This window comes from Argopecten irradians, unplaced genomic scaffold (assembly GCF_041381155.1).
Source record: "Argopecten irradians isolate NY unplaced genomic scaffold, Ai_NY scaffold_0081, whole genome shotgun sequence".
Classification (NCBI taxonomy): Eukaryota; Metazoa; Mollusca; class Bivalvia; order Pectinida; family Pectinidae; genus Argopecten; species Argopecten irradians.
The window spans coordinates 1-6,788 of record NW_027187548.1 but is presented as its reverse complement, the minus strand read 5'-3'; the positions used below and the strand labels follow the sequence as shown (position 1 = coordinate 6,788).

The 6,788-nt window shown below is 39.0% G+C and overlaps 1 pseudogene; it reads left to right on the top strand.

The window, feature by feature from the left end:
* Positions 1-4,310: 4,310 nt before the first annotated feature.
* On the top strand, positions 4,311-6,781 carry LOC138311664 (uncharacterized; annotated as a pseudogene).
* Positions 6,782-6,788: the final 7 nt, after the last annotated feature.

The following is a 6,788-nucleotide window of genomic DNA, read 5'->3' as shown; positions in this document are numbered from 1 at the left end:
ATTTTGCCTCGACACAGGGGCTAGTTTCTCTTTGTTGTGTAGCGTTACCTATGTTAAAAAGGCTCTCTTTCACACTTTCATGACCCTTTTCTACAACATCCTCCTATATGTGTAAAATTGCTGGCCGGCGGTACATGGCACCAACTGTAGTTTGGGTGCCATCCAGATACCAATAATCATTTGTCATGTGTTTTTACATACATTTTTTATCACCAAATATTCATGTTTTTCAATTTTCCACCAGACACTGATATTAGGAATGGACTTTCTTAGAGTCAAATGGTGCAACTAGATAAAACATTTTTCAACAAAGTTTATACCAAAGTACAATGTGTCACCTTCAATCTTCTCTGTGAAACAGTATATAGGTTTAGCAAGAAACACAAGCTGTTACCATTGACCAGCTTTACAGTTCCAATATATAGCTGTTAAAGTGTCCAATTGCAACCAGGTAGCTCTGTTTTGCTCGAACCACTACTGGACATGCTATCTTCCAGTTATCATCTTGTAGGTGCTAAATCCATCATTCATACCTTAAAACCAATGAAAATCAAAATCCACACACATCCTCTTTGGCAAGTAATGAATGCACAGATTCTGCTGTGAAGATAGAGGCAAACAAATCTTTGGCTAAGGCTTGTCTGTTTGAAAATTGAATCGGTTATGTCTCTCGACATATTATCAAACAATAGAGGAGAAAACCAATGTCTGATTCAGATTCCAGTAAAGAGAAGACAAGATATTTCTTTTATAACTCGATAACTCCAATCTCACAGTAATACACCAAAAAGAAATTGTTGTAAAGACATTTAACTTGACAATAGAGATGTATTTGCATAACAACAATTGTCTGAATCTGATATTAGGTAATATGGTAAAATACACCATATGGATCACATCATCTCATAGAAACTGGTTTTCATCTTATTGAAATTTACCTGTCAGACCCCTTTAGATTTACATACAGACACAGTGCCCAGAAGTTAAAGCAGAAACCGAACTACAGATACGAGAAATGTTACAAAATGACACTTTCAATTTACAGAATCTACATTCAGAATCATTCTGGCAGAGTCCTGTAGTTATGGTTAAAAAGAAAAACCCAGCTTCGTTTGCCAATAGATTACAGAAACTTGCTAATGCTGTAACTAAGCAACAGTCCTGATCCTTTCCTACAGACTTGACGATGTTAAATGCAGTAGGCCAATTCTGGGGCTCTAAACTTTTCTACCCTAAAATCTGGCCTATTGGTTTTGGCAAATACCTAAATGGACTCCTGACACTGCACATAAACTGAAAATTTGTTACCCCTACAGGTGTATACCAAATTAAGCGGATGCCATGGTGGCTTAGTAAACGCTCCAGCAAGATTTCAGTCATGGTTTCCAAGCCCTTAATGACAAAGTGCTAAGTAAGGTTTAACTGGAAATCATGTCCTTGTGTATGTTGATGACATCCTTGTGTATTCTCAAACTTTTGAGGAACACATAGGACACTTACATGAAGTGTTTTGTCCTCTAATGACAGACAATCTAAACTTGAAGCCTACAAATGTCATTATGCTCATTCAGTGGAAATTATCATTATCTAGGCCATATCACATTTCAAAAAGATGGCATTAAGGTTGACACTGCCAAAACTGATGGCTGTCTATATTAAGTCATTCCCAAAACCTAACAATCAGAAACAAGTCCGATCTCTTTTACCGTAAAGCCTCGGATTACCAACATGGTAATTATTACAAGAAAATTTTTGTAAAAGATTACAGTCAAATCATTACTCACCTCACCTTTCTCCTTAGGAAAGACACAGACCTTCCAATGGACATCTATGTCAGCAGGTTCGTTTGATATATTAAAACAGGCTCTTAACATCACCTCCAAACCTTGCCTATCCGGATCACTCTAAAATTGTTTTATTCTGACAACAGATGCATCAGGTGTGACGCCATAGGTTATGTATTGGGTCAACTAGATGACCAAAACAGAGAAAGAGTGATATGTTATGGTGGCAGAAGACCCTAAATCAATGTGAACGCAAATACTCAATTTCAGAACGAGAAGACTTGCCCATTGTCGAGGGTATTAAACATTACAACGTGTATTTAGCAGACAAAAAGTTTTCAAAGTCTACACAAACCATAGCGCATTGAAATGGCTTAAAAACATCAACCAGAAGAATCTACAGATGAAGGCTTGCACGTTGGGCAGTATTGTTGTTGCAGGGTTATAAATATGAAATTTGCTACAAGGCTGGACCTAAAAATCAGTCAGGGTTTGCGGATGCTTTTAATCCAGAAGACTTTACCCTGACAAACCAACTGAGGATGTCGCAGATTCTATACCTAGTCTAGATGTTAGTGCGGTGCAAACAACTAAAACATGCGCTTCCCCCAGCAGGTCACTTTTCTTTATGGAAACACAGACCAAAGGTCCAGAAACCTGCAGAAATCTAGCAACACGGAAATACAGGACCCTGTTGCTGTTGACAGCATTCCTGAACTTCAGGTAGCTGCCTGTCCTTGACTTTACGAGGTGATATATCAATACATAATAGCATCAGTTGTCATTGCCTATAGGTAAGGCCAAAACAATGCGAGCAAGGTATTGGTAACAATCAGACCAGTACGTCATGCTTGATGGTATCTTGTACCATATGTATCAACCTCGAGGTAAGCATTTCAAAATAATGGAATACGGCAACTTGCAGTACCAACAGGTGTCTTCGGCAGTAATGTGCTTCGGTCTTACCATGACTGCCAGGCAGGTGGTTCTCGAAACCAACTCAAAGGTCAAACCAGCGAAGACAGAACCATAGGGCAATACAGCACCCAGTACTTTGGCCCCTAATATGTACAATGTCAACATGTCGTACCAAACTACACCTTGCCAATGTGACGTATGTCAACGTATTAAAGACTTAAGTGCAAATACCTAACAACTTCATATTGTGGATACACCCATGATGTCTGTAGACACAAAAGACTGACAATGGACATCTTAGGTCCTATTACAAATGCTCAAGGCAAATATCCTTCTTATTCGTAGGGACGCACCTATCACAAAAATGCATCCAGAGTCATTATCCTCTTACAGGACCCTTAACAAAACAAACACACAGCACCTAATGTTTCTTACAGACTGCAAGAAATTCAACTGTAACATGGAAATTTTCAGTAGGTATGGAGCACCTATGTTATAGTGAGTGATAGAGGAAATTTTTGACCAAAATTGTAAATACAGTCTGTGTTAATTTCCAAGTCACCAGTCGACTATACAAGTTCTTACCACCACAAACTAATTCCACCTGTGAACGAATGAATGTTACAAAGCACAGTGACACCTAAGAAGCATATTATAAAAATCAACAAAACTGCCTGTGTTCCTACCCGGTGTTTCTTATGGCTTTCAGAATGAGTCCATCGACACAATATCATCTGATTTTTCACCCAAACAACCTGCTCTTCGGTAAGGAAATGACTCTTCCATTCGATACATCTTTAGATAATTCCAAAGATCTCGAAATAAAGACGCAAAGGCTCATATCACCAGTCTCATGGCTCATTTGAAAATACGTCAAAGATATTGCACAATCCAATATCAGACGGGCCCAATCAAAACAAAAACAGCAACATGAACATAATAAAAAGTCTGTCATACCGGACTTCAAATTACAGGATATCTCGTCCTGATTCATTCGACTCGAATTCGAATTCCAGGGACTTTCACCCAAACTCCACAGACCCTGGGATGGTACCCGATTTTATATAACAGATATAGGACCAAATCACACATACAAGCTGCGACGTTGATGACAACCATAAGGAAATAAAGTCTTTAATAAATGCCTAATTAGATTAAAGCACATAACTTTAGATATCCAAACAATAGACCAGTCTAGATCCACCCTTGTATCGAACCTGTCGCCAAAGGACTTGCAAAAGTCAAAACAATACATCCACAGCTGCTGTACCAAAAATACCCCCTTTGGGGGCACCTAAACATCGACGTGCATCCTCCTACAGCCACAGCTGCTGTAACCAAACAACCGGCACCTAATCTGAGTCGTGCATCCCCCGTACAGCCACAGATTGCTGTAACCAAACACCGCACCACCAATCTCGAACTAATCACCCCCGCAACAGCACACCATCTGCTGATACCAAACACTGCACCTAATCTCAACGTGCATCCCCCTAGCAGCCACAGCTGCTGAACCAAACCACCGCACCTAATCTCGACGTGCACCCCCCTACAGCCACAGCTTGCTGTACCAAACACCGCACCTAATCTCAAACGTGCATCCCTCTACAGCCACAGCTGCTGTACCAAACACCGCACCTAATCTTAACGTGCATCCCTCTACAGCCACAGCTGCTGTACCAAACACCGCACCTAATCTTAACGTGCATCCCTCTACAGCCACAGCTGCTGTACCAAACACCGCACCTAATCTTAACGTGCATCCCCTACAGCTACAGCTGCTGTACCAAACACCGCACCTAATCTCAATGTGCATCCCTCTACAGCTACAGCTGCTGTACAAAATCAGAATTGGTCTAGAGCACACCATCCTCAACCCTCAAAGGACAAAACTATCTTAAACCAAAACAAATCTTATTCTAATATTGATCCTAATCCACTCACTTATTATGTTGAGAAACTTCTGAAATACAGATTGAGGAATGGCAGAAAAGAGTACTTGGTCAAATGGGAAGGTTATAAACAAACAAACTGGGAACCAATAGAGAATTTGCCACTAGGCATGGTTCGAGAATTCCATATAAAAAAAAACACAGAGTGGGAAAGCAAGAAAGAAAAAACATAAAAAGAAGTTAACTTGTTTCACATAAAAAAATGTTGAAGGCATTTTGATCAGCTCAAGAAATGTGTACACATAAATCAAAAATAAATACCTCAAGATGATCAATCTTTCCTTTTTCTCTTTCTTCTTGTGTTTAATTTTTGTTAAGATTTAACAGTTTCTGTTAATTTAGTGCTTAGGTATTGCGCAGTACCTTAACGACAAAAATAAACAACACACAACACTAATCTTTATTTCTCCTCCCTATTCATCTGTAGGTATCTACAATGGTCCTAGTGTATGGAGTGCAGTTGTGTTGATCATCCTCTGCTTACCTCTGGCTTTATGTGAAAAACCATCCCAAGTTCAACGACTGAATTATGGACTCCTCTTTCAACCCACAGCACATCTCCATCTTGGCCAAGAGTATTGGTCTCACACATTTGAGATACCCTTACCAAAACGTTTGCACCTGTCAGAAGTACTCAAATGTAACCGTCGAATGTGTGAAGCAGCCAATCCTGTCATTAACTCTTTAAACGCAATGAGGACCCAGTGTATGACTAACATCAATGACACGGTTAAAATAATTAACAAGCTCATCCCACATGGTTATTTCCCAAAGGCTATATTCATGGATGGAAAAAGATTACGGCGGGGTCTGTTCGACTTCATTGGAGAAATATCAAAATCATTGTTTGGAACTGCGACATCAACTGATCTTGCTAATCTAAAGAAACACATGCAGGTCCTCAACAACAACAATGTGAAACTTGCTAAGGCTATGGCAAGAGAAGCACATGAACTGACATCATTTATGTCTACTGTCAATGACAGGTTTGATAACATAGTTACTGCTGTAAAACAAAATCATGATCAAACTGTCACATTGTCACAACAAATCACTCATACTTTAGATGGTTTACAGCATGAGCTCATTGTCTTAGAGGATATGATGTTACATCAGGTAAATGCTTCAGCAATGCTGGATAAACAATTAGAACACTTTAAACTCGCAATCCATGAGTTGGCAAAAGGAAAGTTGTCTCCCTTTATCATTTCTCCAAAAATTATTAAGGCTACTCTGAAACAAATCCAAAGCATCATGTCAAGTTAATACCCTGGTTTCCATATCATCCATCTTAATCCATTGCATTACTATTCATTTGCCGACTTTCTTTATGTCAGACATCATTCGACTCTGTATATTTTACTGAAAGTACCAATATCACCATTTGCTCAACCTTTACTTTTGTTCAAGACATATTCATTTCCAGTACCTATCAATGCAACATCAACTCATGCAACACAGTTACTAAATGTGCCAGATTATTTTGTACATAGTAGTGATAACCAGCACTTTACTACATTGTCGCATAAACAGCTTCAGATGTGTTCCGCGCAAGACAATGATATTTTTTATTGTTCTTTCCATGTTGCTCTCTCATCAGTGGCCAAACACTCATGTCTTGCATCTATATTTTATAATCAAAAGGATATTATAAAATCAACATGTGACTTCAGATTTGTACAAAGTACTTTAAAGCCTTCAATGATAGAAGTGGCTCCATCAAATTTCCTTGTGTACCACATATCAATGTTAGCCCTAAATTGTCCTACTGGTCAGAAAATCATCAAAGGCTGCACCTTTTGTGTTCTCGGTATACCATGTAGATGCTCAGTTACCTCAGACGCCCTTTTTATACCTCCAAGATTAGGGAAATGTAAAAATGATACTCAGGAAATCTCCAGGTTACATCCTGTAAATCTTGCACTCATTCAAGAGTTCTTTGATCCTTCCACACACTCTGCAATCTTAGGACATACTATGTATTCAAATGTTGTGAACATTTCCATTCCAAAATTTAACATCTATAACCACTCAATTGTAGAAACATTGGCAAATGATCAGAAATACCACCTTAGTTTGAAGAAAATAGTCAAGAAAGCGCAAAAAGGAGAAACTGTGTTTAAATCACTCTCAG